At 43.2% G+C, this 21,910-nt stretch overlaps 1 protein-coding gene across 2 annotated transcripts in view; it reads right to left on the minus strand.

Annotated features, from left to right (window-relative positions):
- SERTAD2 (SERTA domain containing 2) overlaps positions 1-21,285 on the minus strand; it is a 75,232-nt gene extending 53,947 nt beyond the window's left edge. Inside the window, exon 1 of one of the 2 annotated variants that reach the window (XM_053974368.1) lies at positions 21,209-21,285. The gene's annotated coding sequence lies outside the window, so the exon portion shown is untranslated. The remainder of the gene's footprint in view (positions 1-21,208) is intronic. The other variant, XM_053974369.1, reaches the window with a different exon arrangement.
- Between the last annotated feature and the right edge of the window lie 625 nt (positions 21,286-21,910).

Consider the following 21,910-nt stretch of genomic DNA (forward strand, 5'->3'; position numbering starts at 1 on the left):
TTTCAGGAGCACAGAAGGAGCAAGAGTAGGAGCATGTAACATTTCCAAGTAGAGAAGCCATTTAAAAAGAACTTCAGCTTTACTACTTTTCTTTTGGTTTTTTTTAGCCCTTTATGTTAAACAAAAATATTAAAAATATCAACCTGCAAGGGTCCAAACTCATCTAAGAGCATAAGGATGCCCTCAGCATCATTTCTTTAGAAGCCTTGCAATGTTACTTTGAAGGGGCTGACAACAAGATGTTTCTGAATCTTTGGGAAAGGATAATTCCTTTCAAGATGCCTGACAAAGCTGTTCTAAAATTACACCTTGATAGAAAATCAGCCTATTTGGGACCCTTTTTACAGCTTTTTCCATAAAACCAAAAGCAAATTCAATATATTTTTCAAGTGATTAAAAAATCTGTATTATTGGATACCTAGCAACTCTAAAGCCAAATGTAACTTCTGTTGATACAGAGTGAACCTAACCTCAACAACCATCCAGAGACTTTGTTACAAGCAGAGACAAGCAGGGCTGAGTATCCCAAAGGCCATTCTGCAGGTTTCCAGCAAGAGGAAACATGCTACAACTTGTCTCTGGCTTCTGGGTTAGGTCAAGGCTAGTGTGAGCAGTTCTGGCTAACTCCTACCACCAGCAGCAAATGCAAGTGTACCCACTTGGAGGCAGAAAGAAGTGTACAGCCCTTTCCCACCACTTCATCTCCCTATTTAGAGCAGGAGCAGGTTGGTTAAATGAGATGAGACATAGTAAAGGATGGCAAGGGGAAAAAAAACCTAAACAACAACATAAAGGACCTTTCCTACTGCATGTCTCCTCTAAGCTATGGCCTAACATCATCTTGAGAGAGACTGCAGCTGAGAGATTAACTACCCCTGTGAGCTGCTGGTTTGGTTTTTGGAAGGGGAAGTTCTGCTCAGGGTTGTGACAAGTACTCAGTACTGCTGAAGTGACCAGGGATGGAGACCCCTGCTCAGCTACAGCCACTGTAAAAAATTCACAGGGCTCCAAGGCTCAGTTTCCCCTCTGCAGGCACAAGCCCAGAAAAGGAGGCAGGCTGCAGGGAAGGCATTGTCTCAGAGCCCACCACCACAGAGAAGGAAAGAGGTCATAAACAGACCTAAGGCAACCTGTTCCAAAGTTTGTACACGGGTCATGCTGCCCAGCCCGCATCACACCTGCCTAGGAAGGACAGCTGAAGAGGTCTGCCCTTCTCCTACATGCTGGCAAGTTCACATTTGCACAGGGCCAAAGCTGTGATACTGGAGTTGCACATGGGCCCTCAAGTGTAGGAAGTCTGAGAGTTTTGCTCCAGCCAACTTCTCTTGAACAAATTCCTTACCTGAGCTGTCAACTATTCTGCTACTGCAAGCTCTCAAGCACAAGCTTTCTGACAGCTTGGCTTTTGGTCTAAAACTGTCCTGGGCTTTTCTCATAAATCAAGCACAGTCAAGCCCTGCCACATGCCAGCCCCTCTGGGGAGCAGGATGTCAAGCAGCCACACGAGTCTCCAAGGACAGTCAGACTCACAGAAATCCAGGACTTCCCTGGTTTTTAAAGACCCATTGCTCACCCTCTGCAAGATCAGCAATCCCAGCTGTATTGTTATGATATATACAGTGACTATGAATTCACCAAGAAGTATAGGCTCAGACAGGTCCTCGCTTTCTTGCCCACTTTCACAGAAGCTGTGAACTTTTGAGACTTGTGCATCCCCATCAGATTTGATCAAAAGGCTCAGAAACTGCTAATAGGACAGACACAGTCCTAGAAAGAGTCCAATTTTTCTTTCCCTCTTGCATTCCTGTCCCTCCCTGCTAAGACAGATTTTATGATTAACCTAGTCTGAATGTACCCTAAAAGCAGATGTAAAAATGTGTACATTAGAAAATGTTAATATTGGCAGATATTCACATTCCTTTCCAGGGTTTCACAAAACTCTTAAATCCCTGGTGACAGGACCTAAATGGAACATGAATTTTTTGCTATCTTTGCAGCCATACAAGAAACAAAGCAGAAATTGATGCACTATTATTTATGTCCTTGAAATACTTGCTTGGAAGTGTCTTTGATTCAAGAACAGCCCATCAGATAGTTATTCGTGTAGGTTTATCAACTTCTTTTACTTTAACATTCTGATTTTCTGTCACACAACACAATGATTTTCATGTTTGTTTTTCCTGTTACCAGAGCAAACCATTCATTTTTAACTGTTGATTTTGGCATAGGAGGACTCTAAGTTCATAATGGAAATGTGTTTTCAGCGGTAGTACTGAACAATAGAAAAGTCTCTTTCAACTGTCGGGTTATGAGGAGAACCAGCTGTAATTAAATTTAAGTCATAGTGGCTCTGATTCAGAAATGCAACAGCCTTCACTATAACTCTGCAGTCAAGGAGTTTGTACCATTTCAGGAAAACAGGTACTTTTCTGAAGGCCTTATCTTGAAACCAGTACCACAAAATGGTCCCTTTATTCTAGCTTAATTTGATAATGATGAATAACCAAGTATCTTTAAATAAACCTTTTCTGGGTGTTGTGGCCACAATGTGGGGCCTCAATGACAAGTATCCTACTAATAGAAATGAAATATACAGAAACCAGCAAAAATTTTAGCATTGCCAGGCTCAGGTTCTTTGAACCACATCTACAACTGAATAAAGCAAACATCAGGAATTGAAATAATAATAAAAGTGCTTAATTCAACACATTAGAAAAGTCAAATTTCATCATCTGCTTGATTGACTGTTCTACAGCACTTTAATTGTTCTCCAATTTCCAGCAGGGCATGAATGTGAATTCTACAGAGCAGCCAGGATTTCAGAACCTGCAGCTGATGAGCTGGGAATCAAAATACCCTTTGGTGTAAGACTTAAAAATCACCTCTCCACCTCGAATGAAGTTATCAGGAATTGCTCTATTACTTCTGTCATTAACCAACCATTCCTCCCCCCACCTTTGCACCAAATCCTCTCAAGTGCAGCCAGAGATTATCAAACCCAGCGATAGCCTTTCAACAGCTCGGCCAGTTGAAAAATCTCTCAAGTTCTGCTGCTATCACCGCTGCGTGAGCTGACGTCAGGCTGTTGTTTACTGGAGATGGGATGGTGCCAATTTCCACTGAGCTGAAGACAGCCAGGTCCAGCCTCTTTTGGCTGTGCACAAGCAAGAATTCCTTGTGTGTGCTTGCGTGCATGCGAAGAGTGTGCACGCGTGTCTGCTTGTGGGCGGGCACACACAGACGTGGGGGGAAAGAGACTGGCTTTTATTTTCCACTGAGATACCAGAAATAAAAACAATGACAGAAAAAAAAAAATACACCACTTCATCTTCTCTGAGAAATAGAGAAGCACAGAGAGGAAAACACTGCCAGTTTTCTTGTAAGAACTATCACAGTATGGATGAAAACATAATTAAAAGCTTAGGATACCCCTAAAATCCCTGCAAATAAGTTTACACAGTCAAATAATTTTTAAAACCCCTAATGCTTGTCCATCCATAAAAAGATTGAGGTGAAAATTTAAATACTTGACAGAACAGAAGAAATAGCCAGGTTTTACAAGGACTATATAAGCTTTCAGAGTAACTTCATTGACTTTCTCTTCTAAGACTGTGAAAGCCCTGGCTCAGGTATAAGTACAATTACTTAATTGAATTTTTTGTATCAAAACATAAAAAAAAAAAGAAATCCAACCATGTGTGACTTTTTCATAACTTTTTATTCATTTACGCTATTCTCTGTAAAGTAACACATTACATAAAGGCATCAAATCCTGTTTTCAAGCACTACTTTTATATAGCACAAATAAAATTATCTCAATGGCTGCAAGGTTCTGTTTCAAGTATTGCACTGTCATTTTTGCCTGGGAAAACACTCCAGCATATTTGAATTTGAGGAATACAAAAAGCAATTATTGGCACCTCAGATGAAGTTTCCAGTGTTTGTATCAAAGCGTGGACTGCCACTGTCATCTGAGTGAAAGAATTAACTGTACTGAAGATTTTTGGTTCCATTTAATGGCTTCTTCCCCTTAGCACCTAAATACACACTCCTCTTACTCCCTTGAATGTGTTACAGAAGGATCTTCACCTACACACCAACTCACCCTCCTGATGATTTTAACTCCCTCTTGTCCTCTCTTTCCATGGAACTTTTCTTTCAAGTTTAAATAATTTTTCAAAAGTTTCTATTGAGTCAATTATCTGAAGAGGTTTTACAGACCATTAATACTGCTCTGTAGGTTAACCACAAATAACATAAATAATTATTTTCCTCTTCGTTTAGGGAAGTACTGAGTTTGAGATCTCTCCTCTCAACATCAGAAGTACAGTGCATATAGAAAATATGCAAAAATGGAAACCTAATTTGAACTTAATTTGAACTATCAGAAACAGTGAACTTTATAGGTCCAGTGTTCTATATTTTACTTACATTTATCAAGTTAACGATAAAAACACCAAGCTGAGAATCGGCATAACCATTCCAAACCCCAAGACAGCTAAAATATGAAAGAAACCAAAATATTTAACCTTTAACATAAAAATTTATGAAGAAGGCACACTGACTACAGCATGCAAGTTAGTCAAGACCTTTCAGACAGCCTTTACAAGAACACTTTCCATCACTGCTGGCCAGTAGCATTAAATTGATACCCTATCAGATAATGAAATACATGCTGCCTTCCTAGTGTGACACACTTTCAGGGTTGGTGACAATTTTCAATATAAAAGTTTAGGAACTTCTACTCTGAAATGATACATACCTCCTCCTTACATGTCACTGACGGTTTCCTCTCAATTATTTCTCCTCAAAGATACCAGACAGGATATCACCACCTAAAACAAAACTGAGAACTGGCATTTTGAAGTCTAGACACGATTTCCTCTTTTGGAAGCCTCCTCATCTCTGTACCTTCCCCATGTAACCACACTCTCAAGGTGGCCTCATCTAGACCTTCTGTATACAGACAACAGTTCAAAATAACATTTATTTCTGTACACCAGAACCATATGCTAATAACTCGGTTGATAATTACATTGAATTGTCAACCCTTACTTTTAACACCTTCACCTTTTCCTTCATATCTCAGGGAAAAGCAGGAGGCAGCATGGATCATACACACTGCTGGAATGCCAGGACCTGTATCAGTATCTCACACAACTTCTTTAATCCACTATTCCTTGATATGCTTCTTGTGTTCTTGAAAAAAAAAAAGAATGCTCTGTTTCTGTGGTGACCTTGGTATTATGTTCTGCAGCTACATCTTTTTGAACTCCTGTGTGCATTCCCTGCTTTGCAATCTGTTCTGATGACAGGCTTTCATAAAATAATGTTTGCATGTATTATCTACACATACAGGTAATATCTATGCATGGTAATATTCCTTGGGCTGGTTACCTACATTTCATCCTGCACTCTGTATGTATTGCAAATTGGTTTAGCCTCTGTATCCATTCAGACTGCAGTTTGACCTTTGTTTAGCTGTGCTCTTCAGCAATTTTACTGCTTTTTCATTAGGGAATAATTTTCACTTGCCTTCTACATGCATACTGCTCTTTGGAAAAAAAAAAAAGAAAAGCTCTGTTTCTCACTGCAACAGACTTTCAGTTTTGTCTGTCTGTAATCATTGCTGGGAAGTTTTTTGGTCTGGAGGACTATCACAGAGATTTGTGCAGCACTGCTTTGAAAAAGGGAGCTGAACAGTTGTGATTTCATTCTCATGATACAGGAGAGACTCTGGGGGAACTGCAGCTCCATTTCCCTCTCCCAGGTTATATCCAGTAAAACGTGGATTCAAGAAGACTGAAATCAATTTGAATTCAGTGAATAACCATAAAGATTATTGTTTCCCTGAAACTAGAAAACTGTTTTCAATGACTCTTTAACCTATAGGACTTTAGATAATCCAAAATATTTGGGTTTAGGATTAGCCAAAATCTTAATTTTTCATGTTAGCAAAAGAAACTTTTCATGTTTCAGGTCAAACCAATCCACATTTTTGATTCAGCCACAAGACCAAAAGCAACACAGTTAGTCACGGCTCTAATAACTTCTATTGCTACTCCTCAACTTGATAACTAGTCAAAAACAAAAGTCTCATGAATTGTTTTTATGCTGCTACACAAGGCTAGAGAAAATGGTCTCAGCTGATCTCTTGTTCTCTCTAAAGAAGCAAGAATACCCCTTTGTCAGGTGGTATTCCTCAGACAACATTCAAACAACTTTCTGGGAGTTTGCAATCTGCTTCATTTCTCCCACTAGAGCCTAGAGTAAATCTTGGGGTTTGGGATTCACAGGTTTCATTTTATTTTGTCTGGCAAAACATATTTGAGAATGGCTTCTAGCAATATCAAGGGAAAAAAGGAAACACTTTTGGTAGGCAAGCATTCCATCTGTATCCACTGATACACAGGCAGCTTAGCAAAGCATGGAGTGATATGTGAGAATACAGAACACCAAAATCTCTACTACTGCCCCATGCAGAGCCACATAAAAATTGATGGTGAAGTGAGCCTGACCAGAAGGCAGCCCTTAGATCTCAGCTACAGACCTCTGAATTCAACCAGATCCCATGAAAGGTTAAGGTCTACTTTAACACAAATAAAATCTCTTTCCAAAGATGCAAGGCACCAGGGAAAGACCACTGGCTGCATTCTCCAGCCTGCATGCAGCCTTGGCATCACTGCAGATCAAGAAAGCTGACTTTTTTTTGTCACAGTCAACAACAAAAGCCAGAAAATTACTTCTACTGCCAACTATTCCTTCCACAGGCATCAAAACACCAAAGGGACTCTGTGGACTTGTTGACTGCTTAGCCAGAAGCTTGTCTGGACTTCCTGGAATAGAGAGGACACTGAGGGGCTTTGCACCTTCAGTGGTTCTTGGTGAAGTCAGAAACACACGTCACGAGCATGCTGCACTGGAGTTACACAATCCAATTAAATGCTGTACTGAGGACCCAGTCTCCTTGTCCTTCCCATTCCCCCTCACACACACAGTGGGAAAACCAACTGGTCCCAGAGATCCCCCAGTAACCCAAGTTTTGGTTCCCCATTAAAAAGGAAAGGCTTCTTCATGGTATTCCCTTCTTCAGGGATAAAAGGCTCAAGGTCATCACAGGCCTGAAGGCCTCAAGTCAGAAAAATGGCACAACTTGTCTTCCCAGAGGCCAGCCTGCTTTGTGTGGCTGTGCTGGAAGGAGGCACAGGCAGAGCAGTGTGCTTGGCACAGATGTGACACTGGCCCCACACACAGCTTCTGCTGCCTGTGCCTATCAAAGTGCCAGGGCTGGACACAGTTAAATACCCCAGGGTGAGGGGAAAGCCTCAGGGACATTCAAGCCACAGCTGCTACACCATTTGTACAGTGGAGAAAGGCTTTAGCAGGTAGAAAGATGCAGAAGAAGCTGGCAAAGGATTGAAAGTTTTTCCTTGCTGTCCTTTTCCAGGCAGTGGCAGATGATCTTGCTGTCTCAGGTGTCCTGAACAATAGCTGTGGAGCCAGGCCCCATTTTGGTGGTAGAAAAGGAACTGGCTTTCTGGGGAGAGCCAGAGACAAGCTAAGCCAGTTTCAGACTGTCATTTTTCCTACTGGCTCATTCTGCTCAAATCACCAGCTAGAAAAACTGGAAAGGTAAGCAGTCCAAATTAATGGGAACATCAAGTGAACTGGTTTGTTTACACATTGGTTTAACTGGAATAGGGAGCACAATTCCAGCTTTGGGCACTAGCTTTGCAGACATTCCCTTACCCTACCGAGTTAAGGTAGAAACCAGAGAAAGCCATGTGCAGGCCTGAATTATTCCTGATCTGTCCCCCAAAACACATCATAGTCTCTTGAAGCTTCATGCTTGCATGGCACCTATGACCACAACTCTTATTATTGGATGGCAACATTCATATCCTACCAGCTCACTCTTCCAACTCCATGTAATTAGGGGAAAAAAAAAAAAATCAGGAGCACCACAGAGCAGGAAATTGTCTTTTTCCTCACACTGCTCTTCATGCATTATTGTTGCCACATCTTACCTGTACTGTTGCATTTGCCCACCAAACCTTGAGGCCTTCAGGATATTTTTCTTACGGAAGAAAAAGCAGTTCTTTGGAGTCCTACAACTGCTAGGAAATAATCAATTTAAGACTAAGGATTAAAAAATCCCCAGGTATATATTTATTATTAATTTCTACCATAGAGCAGACTTCACCAGATGCTCAATTGCATTTCATCCTTAAGAGCAAACAAGGGCTCCTGCAGATGAGACCTTCCCAGCAGAGCTGCTGCAGATGGGCAGATCGTGGTGTCCTCCTTAACTATGCCTGAGACCACTGTGGTACAATGATTCTATTTGCTAAAAGCAATAACTTAAAGTAAGCACCACAAAGGGAAGAAAAGCAACATGGATCTTGCACATCATTCCTCTTAAAGCTTTTTATTTAAAATATTTCATAAACTGCAGGGTGGAGCCACATTCTGCAGACAAGGAAATTCGAGCATAGAGGCTTTGCTGCAAAACTCGGTGAAAGAGGGAGTGCTTGATATCCCTGTACACACCAAGGGCTGGCCATCCTCACCATATTCCATATTATCAGCAATGCCAGAAAGCAGCTGCTTCTGTGTGCACATTAGAAACCTGAATGAGAACATAAATGAGCCAAAGTGCCTTGCACACTTTAAAACTACGGCATGACATAACTGCAAGTCATTGCCATTAAAAGTTTAGGGGAAAAAAAAGTCCCCACCTGCCAAATTCAGCTCCGTGGTCTACTGTTGAGTTTTAATGACAACTGCTGCATCTTGGAAAGCTGCTCAATAATAAGAGAGTACATTTTCCCTCCAGGACCAAAAATCAGGTACTGTCACTTACATACACAAAAGGCATACATAGGAAAATATCCCAAAGCCATGTGTCTCATGCAGCAATCAAAATCTTGGACACTCTCTGCACACATAAATTTGCTCTTATTACAATACATTTCAGTTGGTCAGCATGCTAAAAATCTCCACTCAAGATTTCTGGCTTTTCCAATTAAGCTTATAGACAGAAAGTTGTTTTTTCTTTTAATGACATTGCCATTTATTTCAAAGCTATGATGAGTTCTTATCTCATTGTGGTGCCCTGTGGTAACTCATTATTCACTGAACTTCACTTTTTGATGTATGATGAACAGCAACATGTACTTCAATAGTTCTATTTAAACTGGCCCTATAGTTGAAACAAATCATTCCAAGAACAGCACTGCATTACACTCAGAAGGGCTCAAAAGCTTAGAATATTATATTCTACAGTATTCACAGAGCTTAGTATCTTCAAGTAGAAGTTACTCAGGCTGATATATCTCTCATTAAGTCAAAGTTCCTCCAAATGAGAAGAGGATGGCTGATAGTTAGAGATTACTGTGGCCAACACAGTGAGAGATCACACTCTTTGTGGCCACTAGCAAGCCTGACAGGGCTCAGTCCCCCACAGCCCAGCACACTGGGAAGGCTGCAAAGCAACCTCAGCTTCCCTGTCAGAGAGCCCAAAATTCCCCCTCATTCATCACCAGGTCTGTCTGGTGCTGATGGGTAGCAGAGCATTGCCTACTCCTTCCAGGCCACAGCTGCAACACAAGCCTTCAGATTTTGTGTGAGATGGAAAAACAAGAGAATGCACAACAACAAAAATCCCCAGAGGCAGAAAACAACACATGTACTAACTCAGCTCCAGGCCTCTTCCCCACCCCTCCAGTTACTCTCCAGAGGGTAAAGCGAGATGTCAGGACCTTTCCAGCACTGCTTGGATCAGGTTCTTTGCTCTGCCTAACATTGAAGGGATTGGCTTGAGAATTCAAATTGCTTAAAGGTGCGAAGTCTAGTTTGGGATCTTTAGAAATACTTTGGAAAGTGAAATAGAGTCACTGGCCTGGCCTGTTCCTACATCAGATGCTTCTGGCACACTGGTATTTCATGAGAGGAGGAGCCAGATTCACATGTCCTAAATTGCACCTAAGTCACTGTATCTTTTATTTCCTTCCATCTGACTCCTGGCCTTCAAGCACAGAAGCCTTAGGCACAATTTAGGTCATGGGAACCTGGTCTTCAGCCTCTCAACAAGTGGAAATACCCACGGCTGACTCGGGCTAGAAAACACCGAACACTTTACAGGACAAACTACACCTGCTGAGTGTACTCATACACACATGGCAGAGCAATTCTTCTGCCTCAGGGGTCCCCAGACTGTAAACTCTGACCCATGACACAGAGAAAAGCAAAACTGAATTTATACACATGGAGCATATCCCAACTGGACACTGCAGGTGAAGTGTGCAGTGTGAACATCCTCCACCTGCTGACCGTGCTCTGCAGGATCCAGAAGCCAGCTTTCAAAGCAAGAGACTGAACGTAACACCCCTCATCCCTGATACCAATGTACTGCACACTGAAGTCAAGCTAACTGAAGTGTTTCTGAAAGTATAGGGAGTGTTACTTCCTTTCCAAAACTGTTATGTATCAGGAAAGATCATAATCAGATTATATCTCAGGCACAGAGTTAACATACCCATTCCTTTTCACATGCAAGCACACACCCTGAAATAAGCCAAAAATGCTAATAGTGTTTTTTGCACTATACTATAAACAGCAATTATGAAGCTAAAGAAAGTAACAAAGCATCCCTGCCTGAAGGGTCTTCTCCGGGCTAGCATGTATCAGAAAAAAGATAAACCCAGAAGCTTGAAACATAGTCAAAGAAAAGCTCTCCCCAGATACAAAGTCCAACACTGTGCCCTAATGTGCAACAGGATTTCGCTCTCCAGGGCAGAGTGGCTTTCTAGGACATTTTACATCTCAGATCCAGAGCAGCCCCCTAAAAGTAGACTGATACATAGTGTTCAGCTTCAGTGGCATGGGAGGGTTTCACCATCCCTGCCTGCAGCCACAACAGCTCCAAAGGAAAGGGGCACGGCTGTTCTCACCTCACAAGAGGAGCCCTGCAGCAGAAAGCCTACAGACCCACCAGCCATCTCCCTCTACCCCAAACCTAAAGTATACCAAGGAACAGGAGAGTACTTTGAACTCCTGAGGTCAGCATGTCACTGTGTAGAGTCAGCTCATAAGAGATGCCAAGAACAGGGCTGCATCTTGAACCCACCCTCTGCAAAGAAGCAGAAAGGAAGTTTCTGCATCCATATACTAAGGCAGGAACCTGTCCTGCAAAAAGCTGAAGTGCTTCATGAGCAAGGCATTAGCTGCCTGCATTCTCCATGCAGCAGAGCAGGACTTGGTGCTCTCCAGTAAGACAGGCTGGTGATTTCCTCCCTGCCATTCCCACTGCAATCCAAGCCAGCTGAGGTCTTGCAGGAGCAGTGCCCTAAACCTCCAGACTATCCTGCATGAGGTGGAGAGATCCTCTCAGCTCTTGCAGCAGAAATGAGCCTGCCTTGCTGAACAGACACTGGTTAAAAAGCAGAGCAGTGATGGGGGGCAGAGAGGCTTTTCCTGTCTGCAGAAGCACTCTCCAGGGAGGAAAAGCCACTGGTCCCAGCTCTGAGAACAACTGGTCCAAAACACAAGCTCATTACTGCACCAAAGACCCTGAGGGCAGGCAATGAATCCCGGACTCTCCTACCTCCTCTCCAACCACCCTCCAAAAGAAGGAAGCAGCAAAGACATGTCCAGTCCCATGGACATGCATTTGGTGAGTTTCAAGAGTGCCCCAAGGAGCTTCAGCAGAAGAACACCCAGTTTCTACATTTAGGTTTGAACTACATACAGAGCAGGCCACTGCTTGCAAGGCAAGGACATTCCCAGTCATGGTCAGCAAAAGAGAACAACAATCGAGTTGTTAAAGCAGAGCTCTGAGATTTAGGGGCCCTTCTTTCTACTGCCTGTTCTGACACCACATTAAACACTCCTCAAACAAAAAAAGTGCAATAAAAACCTTTCTTGACATCACAGGAACACTTAGGACTAAATTGATTCAGGGTCTTAGCCTTCTTGCAAATCAAGTGAAAGACAAAATACACACAAGATAAAACTATCTTGTATGTAAACACATGAACAACAGATGACATTTTTTTTAAATCAGACCTTTTTCCTTGTGCTCTCAATACTGCTATATTTTTCCTTGTTCTGTGCAAAGCATACAAGCTTAGAAGAAAACAAAGTCTTCTCCCATGTTTGATGTCACACTGGCAGTGCCAGATGCCTTGCTGCCCATCTTCCCACACCTGGGGATATTCCACGAGTACCCCACTGTTCCCATCCACTCCACATCATGCTTAAATCAAGGAAAACAGTTTATCAGTGTTATTTCCTCTTCCCAGTTTTTGGGCTGCTGAGGAGGTGCACAAACAAAAGCAAACAACGTGCAACTTTTCTGTTTGCATGTCCCAAGGACTGGCTCTGCACACTGGTGCCTGAAGAACAAGCACATTGCAAAAGCATTATGTTTCCAGTGGCAAGATGGATGGGAAAAGTGCCAGCCACTTGCTATAACCCTTTTGTCATGCCAATTGCTGGCTGCTATGAGGATGTACTTTAGATACCTCCTTAGAAAAGAGCTCTGCATCTCATCCTTCCAGATGGAGGAGGAATGATTCATACACACATAAGCATGCTAGAATGATGGCTGAAGAGAAAACATTTTCTTTATGTTTTCTGTTTTGCATTACAGGCATGCTCAGGGCCTTAATCACAGGAAAAAAAAAAAAAAAAAAAAAAAAAAAGAAAAAAAACCCAAACAAATAAACAAACAAAAAAACCCCACTGAAGATGATTCTCCCCAGCCATGTCAAGCCTCATTGCATGCACACACCTCATGTGCCTCATTCTCCTGCTCTCCCATTTTCACAGCATTTCTCTGCACAGAACATGACAGAATAACTGCACTTACAAAGCCACCACATCACACAATCACAAATACAGGGGAGAGGATCCAAGAGAGTGATCAGGAGCTCTAAACTGACCACAGACTGACTTGCAATGCAGAAGAAAAGCAAAAGGATCTCTTTTTTTTTTTTTTTTTCCAGACACACCAGGTGCCTCCTCCTCCCCATCTTACCTGCACAGCACCTCTGCCACACGCTTGCACTGCTCTCAAGGGCTCTGCAACCTGTGAATCTAGTTCTGCTTCTCAGCACTCAAGTCCCACCCATTTACTTTCCTCTGGCCTCTCTGATTTGTGAAGTCCTTGGAGCAGAAATTATCTGTAAGCACCTGGAAAGTACCTGAAATATCCCCAGTCCTACTGCAAATAAATAAACAGCAGTACACAGTATGTGTATTAAAACAACTATGTAACAGTCATCTCTGACATCAAAAAATAGGGCTGTAGCTTCTTCCTACAGACAGTGGCAGTAAATTACACTTTGGGGTACATCTATGGACCAGGAAAACCTTCAGATTTGCTTTCTCTGCTACTCACTTCCCTCTTTCCCCCATCACATTATCCACTTCTGGAATCCATGCCTCACTTTTTATTATAAATTATTCTAATCAGGATTTGTGGCCTGGCAGAAATCCAGCATAACCTTCAGAAATATACATACACAGTGGCTATATAGTTCTTTATTTCATAGGAGCCTTTCAAAGAGCCTGGGAGGATTTGGCATCCTTTTTCAGCAGCATCCCTGTGGTGGTGACCCTTTCCTAAAGGGTGCTGGATGCATTCACCTACACTATATCCTCTCTTTGTAAAAATCTCTCATTAAAGCCAGGAAAAAGTGTTCAAGCAGGAATTTTTCCTCTGCTGTTTTTCAGGTTGAAGTAGTGTGGCTTAGGGGTGGCAGAGGGGCTAGAGAGAATATCTGAGGTCCAATGCAGACCTTCTTTCCCACTCCATCCTCTTCTGAATGGGAAGATGTAAGATAGGCTGGGTAATTGCTCCAGCTCCCTCAGAATCAGGGTTCAAGTGGGAAAAAAAGGCAAAGGAAAAATAAAAAGTAAAACAAAAACCACATGAAAGCCCCAGCGATTATAAGGACTCTTAACTTTCATTGGGCAAGGAGCACAGGCTACTTCAGTAGCTCTTGAAAAAATCCCTACACTTTGTTCCCTCACGTTGCAATAGTTCCAGAAGGATTCTGGATCTGTGGCTTTTCCATAAAACTAATAAGGAGGTTCTGAACCCCACATTGGGGAGGGGCAATAAAAAAACCCCACAACAACAAGCAATTTAAACACAAAGCACTACCATCTTGTTAAATAATACGTTAAAAACTCATCTGCAAGTCTGTCTTGGCCAATGAGGGACATCAATCAGGAAGATACAGTAATACTCTCTAGCATGCAATTAGTCTCTGCTGTAAGCACTTTAACTCTGGATTTCTTGGATTGTTTTGTTGTTTGTAACAACTATTACTGTTGCTTTGTAGGAGTGATATGATAGCTGTCCAAGCACCACAATCAAATTATGCTACCAGGACATTTGGGCAAGGGATTATCACAGCAAAGGAAATGGATTATCACAGCTTTTATTCTGAACAAGGATAAGAACAAGATGAGATATCATTTTGAACATGGCAGGAGGGACAGAAGAAAACTGTATCTGAGATTTACTTTTTTACCTCCTCCCTCTTTCGGATTTTTCAAGATAGGCATGCTACAAAAATCTGCCAATCTGAAAAGAGAGAAACTGCCTTTTCTAGAATTTGCACTGAAATATCTGAACTAAAAATATTCCAAATCAGAGGACAGTTAAAACAGCCTCCTTGGATTGGCTGAATGCCTGTTCCTGGGCATTTTCCCACTGCATATCTGCCACTATTTCCTTCACTTGACATCGGGCAACAACCATCACCACCACCAGGCCTAAAGACCTCAGCCCTGTTTTGAAAGCTCACTATCAGAATTGTTCCCTCACACAGGAAGGAGGATGGCTCACCTTCCTTCAGCTGAGTAGGTCCAGCAAAGAGCTGATGTGTTCCTTTAAAAAGGTTTAATAGTTTAAAGGTTCATGAAAAAGGCTACATCCTTGCCTTTATCCACTGTATCATTTTATACCTCAGTTCTCACACTGCACCTCAAAACAAGTATTAGCTTTTTTAACTTTACAAATCTTGTTTGATTTTTTTTAACAGTATTTTGGTATCTTCAACACATGAGCATACACTTTTGGTGCATGGTACTCAAAGAGACCCTGATTCTGACCTCAATTTCTTTGGCAACAGCCAAATATTCCAGACAGGATGAGGGAAAACACACTAGCCTTAACACTCCTGTGATGCAGTTTGAGAGGTCATTAGTAGCTATTACATATTACAGAGGAAAAAATACAAAACTAGAAAAGACAGCCAAATAAAGAGAAGCAGAAAAACAAACTAAAAAAATAAAAAGTGAGCTCTGCAAAGGATAGAAGAAGCAAAAATCCTGCTTTGCTACAGGACAGGGCACGTGTCTGGAAGCTGATGACACCTGGGTATAATTTCTGGCTGTGGCCCTGACTCCTTCTAGATGACTGCACTGATCCAAGTCACACCTCCAGCAGGCTCTCCCTTCACGTTTTCCATCGCACTACAGGACAGCAGTGGCAAACCTTTTCCTTGCTGAGGACAGAGGACACTAAATATTATTGGCATGACACACCTCAACATGGACCTTGTGATTCTACAGGCAAGCAGCAACAACATTGGTAGTTGATTAAGGCTAGAAGGAACAATAAGAAATTGAAAAAAAATTATCTGGAAAGAAGTGGAAGGAATCAAAACAACAACGAAAAAGGAATTCAGTAGGACAGAAAGTAAGAAAGCAGACGATGAAAAGGTTCTTAGAAGGAAACAAACAAACAAACAAAAAAAGACAAAAGAGAAAAAGGCTTTCACAGGAATAGCTAACTTAAATTGACAGGTGGAAAAGAGGGTGCATTTTTTTAAATAACAATATTGAAATTGGGTAATCCAACAAGCAGTATTTTATTTTGGCCCACAGAAAATACATGAATAGAGACTTGTACATTTTTAAGGAAAAGACTTCAAGCTCTCAATGCACTTGTTTTCAGAACTAATGCTTTAACCACATTAGCAGGGTTATGACAAGACCACAGAGTAACTACAATTCCCTCTCTATCTAGAACCTGCTTTTTCAGAGTCACAATCGCTACAGTAATCTTGCAGTTGTGAGAGACTTTACCCTTGTTATTTCTTGGGATTACTCCCTATTTCAAATGGTAGGAGCTAAAGAGGTTTTGTTCTGGTTCAGCTAAGATCTCTTTATCCTTTTTTCTTTTTTTTTTTTCCCCTGTATTTCTGTGCTTTTAAACTGTCCTTAACTAGACACACATGGCCAATGCCAGATATGAAGTACTGTGGATCACTACAGCTATGGGTAAATATTTTACAGAATCAGGAATTTAATTGCAGATCATATTACTCCAACATCTCTGCCCTTCCTGTCACTTCACCTGCTTGTAATCATTAGAAAGCAGAGTGTCACTTCTAAGCTGTAGTTGAGCACTAAAAGCACCATGCTGGCCTTCCCTGGATCTACTTAATTAGAGATTAGCAGAAACAAAGCATAGGGAGACTATAAACATAATTTTGCCAGTTTATCAGCAAACAGCTTTGGGTTACCAAAGAGATAAGAGTAAGGCTGCTATTTCACCTGTGCTGCCAGACCCGTGAGTTTACCTTTGCTGGGACCACGCCTCCAGCAGAATTCCCTCTGAAACATCAACATGTACCACAGTATTAATTTTCCAAGCTGCTGATCTTTAGTGTTGTCTGCATCGTACACCCAGCATTTTGGACTGTTTCTCTTCATACAAGAACGTGCTCCACAAGCCTCGTGATATCCCACCACTGTTACATAGGCTGCTCACATGTCACACAACAGATGTTCACCACAGCGTCCTCGAAGAAGCCGCAGGGTTGGACCTTCTTAGCTCCAGAAAGTCCACCAAATTAGCACCCACCACAAAGGCAGAGAGGGGTCCCCCAAACTGTACTTTAGCATGAATCAACCATTTCATCAGGAGTCATAGCATACAGCCACATTAAAACAGAATAATTTGATGGTGAACTGAAGTTTCATTTCAGTCGGGAAGAAGAGAAGAAAAAGCGAAGCCCTTGGATGAGAAGACAGCCGTTCCCATTCACAGCTCCTCCCAATTAAAATGTTTTATATAGATCATCAGAACCTAATGCATCGTACATGTTCCACAGCGTGCAACATAAGGCTGTTGGTCTGTCATGTCTCAGTGTGATGAATGATCTGGGTACTTGTCTCTCTGGTATAAAAGCAGGAGAAGCTTTGAGACAAAGAAATAAAGGCCAATGCATATTACACATCTTACAGTGCTTAATATCATTCTCCCTGATGCACATCTCTGAAAACAGTTAAGGTCACTATTTCTCTTTTATTTTGAATGTGGATTTCAGCATGAGTATCCTCCAAATCCATGGGAGAACTTAATTTCAAGCAGAAACAGGAACATCAGGAACCTAGAGCATTTGGGCTACAACAAACAATGCCACACTGGCATGTCATAAGAAAAATAAGTGACCTTTCCTTTTGCCTCTGCTGACAAACACACGCATGAAGCCACTTGCAGACCAGGATGTTAGTGTGATTTCTGGAAGACAATCTAATAAATAAAGATTTAAAAGAGTTTTAAAAAAGCAAAACAAAACAAACCTGACTACTGATCGCCAGAACTGAAAAACCTGCCTTTCCAAATCAAGCCTACATGAAAGGCAGACAAACAAACAGCATCTTTTCCTTTTACCAAGGAATCTGCAATAAGGAAAAGAAATCAGCATTTTATTGATTTCCATAATGCCATCTCTACAAGTTAACAAACTCACTCAGCTGCTAATGCTAATTCACTGATGCTATGGAGCCTTCCCATATAATTATACACCCGCCACTCTGCTGAGCCCCAGGGCGCTGTTTCTAACTTTCCAGAGGACCACTGCACCAAAAGTAGAAACAAAAAAAAAAAAACAAAACAAAACAAAACAAAAAAAAACCCAACAAAAAAAAAATCTCTTTTATTACCCAAAGCAAACTGCAAAACAAATCTTGCTTATTTAAATGGGAAGTTAGAGAGACTTGATTTTTAAGACGGGGAATAATCTGCCAGTCTGCATATATTTTCAGATGTGATATCATGACAACCAAATCCTATTTAAACTCTCCCCGCCTCTATTATTTTTCTTCCTAAGAGTACACAGGAATACAACATACAAATATTGCAACAATTTTGACTTCTAGGGAGAAATTCCAAAATCCTTCTCAGCTCAGAATGGTTTCAAGAGGGTGATTCAGAATCAGACATGGAGACTTTTGTGGATGTCACTACAATTAACATTGTAAAAAAATATATAAAATGTTACCACTGCTACAAGGATGTATATTTCAAAGATATTTTTATTAAGCTTTTATTTAAAAAAAAAAAGACAACCGTGGAACACCTTCTAAACCAAATTTAAGGAAAATATCTTCTCCAAGTCTAAAATCAAAAATGTCCTAAATATTTAATGAAGTAAACTCTGCTATTTTTCTCCATTTCTCAAAAAAACATTCAAGCAGGCAGCTCCAGTATATTTTAGTGAGAGTTTTATTCAAATAGGGATGGCAGAATTTGGCCCAACTGATCCCAGTACTGTCTATCTGGAAAAAAATGTAATGGAACTCTGCAGTGTAAACACCCTCCCCGAATGACTGTACCTAGAGTCCCCTTTCCTGCTCCCCCTGTTTGCCCTGCCTTGATATTTCAGATCCAGCCATACTCGGTTCACCACATCCATCAAGATTCAATGTGCCATTTGAGCTAATATAACTTGATTTTGCTATGGTTTCCCATGCCTATATTAACTTAGAATCGGTTAATCTATTTCCTCCGAGAACGGTGAAATGCGTGGATTTTTGTTCAACAAACAAACAAGTTGACAGTATCAATACAGAGTCGGAGAGCCTCTAAAAACAATCTAGTTTGCATAATTAATGTTAATTACAATAACATCTCAATCAGTGACACAAAGGCTTAGCAATGAACACAGTCATACGAGGAAGTGAAAACATGAAACAAACATGCAGGGATCTTGTCTTGTTCTGAAAGAGTATCAAACAAACTTTCAAGAGATTTATAAATAAGCACAGAAAGGCAGAAGACAACTCTGCTTTGTTAGACATTTTCTTTACAGGCTGCTCAGCACAGAGCTTTCTTCTGAGACTGTAGTAAGACAGTGGATCTGAGCTATGGACACACCAGATAATATCATCTTTCTACAGCACCACATCCAAGTCATTATCAACCAGCCGAGGGCCTGATCCTTCTGCCACTGATTTCAATAGCGAACACTTTAACAATGCAATGTGAACGTCTGGGGGGTGGGGGCGGTTCTAGAGACAGAGGGGAATTAGGAAAACAACTCCAACTTGAACACCGCACATAGGTGTGGAATCCCACAGGCGCAGAGGAACTTCAGGACAAGAGAATTAATTTATTCAACAATCTTTTTCCTACTTTCTGTAGCAACAAGGGAAAGCTAAACGCACGGAAAACTTACCTGCCCGTTTCACTCGGCAGCACAGAAGTCTTAAACAGGGGTGGTTTTTGGTACGGTCACTTAACAAAGCAGATTTACATTTAATCCTCAGAAGTTTTCTTCGTGGCCCAAGGAAAAAATAGTCATCCAACGCGTTGTCATTTCAAGCAAAGGGAATAAAATAGTTATGAGAAACACAAGCGCCACTCCACCTCACCCAGATTGGCACTGTAGTACACAAGCAGCCACAGAAGCATCGCAGGGAGCACTTGCGCAGTGAAGTGCCACTCAGAGTGAGTAAGGGCGGTGTAATTGGGGCTGATGAGGGGAGGAATCACGACTTGTCACGTCATTACTACAGGGGCCTTCCTCAAAACGTGAGTTTCTTGATTACTCCTCTCATTAATGCAAATCTGCTCTGTTAATGAAGTTACAGTGGTGCCAAGCCAGTTGCAGAGGAGAAACAGGCCCACTTTGTACTGATTCAACAGACCGCAGCTGAAGGACCCCTCCCCATAAAGGCGAAATTTAGGAAGTTTTCAGGTTATGTTGGGCAAGTTTCCCCCTGGGAAAAGGACTGATTTTCTATTTGATGTCAATCTCACAGCTAATTTATTTTTGTTTCCCTCCCTCTATTTATAGATAAAAGCAAGACAAGATTTAGTAAAGATTTCATTTTCTCTAGAAACTCACTGACCTTCTGCATACACTTGAGCTCCCACTGAGTAAAGCCATGCTTTACTAGGACTTATTTACAAGAGTGCTTGCCTTCAGAAAGAGAAACTTCATGCGGAGGATTCCCAGAATGATGCTGGCCTTTCCTCTTAACAAAAATTCAGTAGATTAATTTTTCAGATGCCTGAGATAGATGATTTTGGAGCCCTGTGAGATTTGGTAAACCTTCAATTCAGCAATTAGTTTCCATATGATATAAATTACAAAGATACCGCAATTAATATTAATAAATGAACCCAGCAGGGCACTGAGGCTTTGGATGCCCTGTGCATGGAAGCACTGCTGTATTTGCTGGGGTTTTCCATGCCTCTGTTTTATTTTAGCTGCTCTGTACGTACAGCACACGAGAACATATACCACATTCACGTTCTAAAAATACATTGATGGGGGGGGGGGTGAAAAAAAAAAAAAAATCAATAGCAGGGAAACAGAGACATAACCATTTCACATCAAGCACTCCCAACACCAAGCCAAGACACCAAAACTCCCTCTGCGGACCACGGCTCCCCCCCTTCCAAACACGCACGTTCCTGCCACGGCAAGAGAAGCCCAGGTAACAGCGAAACATCCAGGAGTGACAGCGTGCGGAGGAGGATGGAACACCTGGAAATACAAAAGGTGCCTTTCCCCGCTCTTCCAGCGCGGACAGTGGCCAGAGCCCGGCACGGTGGGGTTGTTCGATTTCGGGATACCCTCACGTCAACCATCACCACAGCCTCAACCAGGGCGGGGGAAAAAAAAAAACCAACCAAAATAAAACCAAAATTACAATCGCCGGCAGCACGAAGTTGGCAACGACGCCGGGGGGTTATTGCTAATTTTTTTTTTTTTTTTTTTCCCCTTTCTCTGGCAGTCCGAGCGGGCAGCGCCAGGCTGCGCCGGGAGGGGAATGCCCCAACTTTGGAACAGTTGTCGGTGGCCGCCCCGCACGGCCCGGGGCTGCCCCGGCCCGCGCCCCCCGCACCCCCAGCCCCCTCAGCGAGCCCGGGAGGGCCGAGCCCGGCACTCACCCGCTCCGGGGGCTCCGCGGCGAGGACCGGCGAGGGAGGCGCCCGGGGGAGCGGGGGCTCGGCGGAGAGAGGGGGCGCGGGGGGAGGCGAGGAGGCGGCGTGGGGCGGGGGGGGGGGGGACACACGGGGGAGGGATTTAAACCGTGGGGAGGTCAATGTAAAACGAGCGGCGTGCCCGGCTCTATCCCATGCCGCCGCGGCGGCCCCGGGCGGCGGCCGAGCTGGGGAGGGTGAGCCGGGTCGGCAGGCGGCGGGGAGGATGTGACACGGTGACAAGTGCGGCCCGCCAGCCCTGTGCCGGGGGAGGGGGGCCGGGGCAGCCCAGGCAGCGCCGCCCGCCCGCACACGGCATTGACGGCGCTGCCGTGACTCACACACGGGAGTTGGTCACAGGGCGGCACCGCGCGGGCGGGGGGAGCGCCCCGCCCCCCCGCCCGCCCGGCAGCCAACGGCGAGCCGCGGCCCGGCGGATTGGCAGGGCGGGCGGCCAATGGGAGCGCGGGCCGGCCGCCGGCGGCGGAGCGGCTCCTCCGGCCCCGCGAGTCTTCTGAGGACACTCCGCCGGGGAGGGCCGGGGGGAGCCCCGCGGGGCGGGACCCGCGCGCCGGCCCGGCCGGCGGCCAATCGGCGGCGAGGGCCGCGTTGACGGACGGCGCGGGCGGCCAATGGGGAGCGCGCGGGGGCGCGGCGGGGAGGTGGTCA

This window comes from Vidua macroura, chromosome 3 (assembly GCF_024509145.1).
Source record: "Vidua macroura isolate BioBank_ID:100142 chromosome 3, ASM2450914v1, whole genome shotgun sequence".
Taxonomy (NCBI): Eukaryota; Metazoa; Chordata; class Aves; order Passeriformes; family Viduidae; genus Vidua; species Vidua macroura.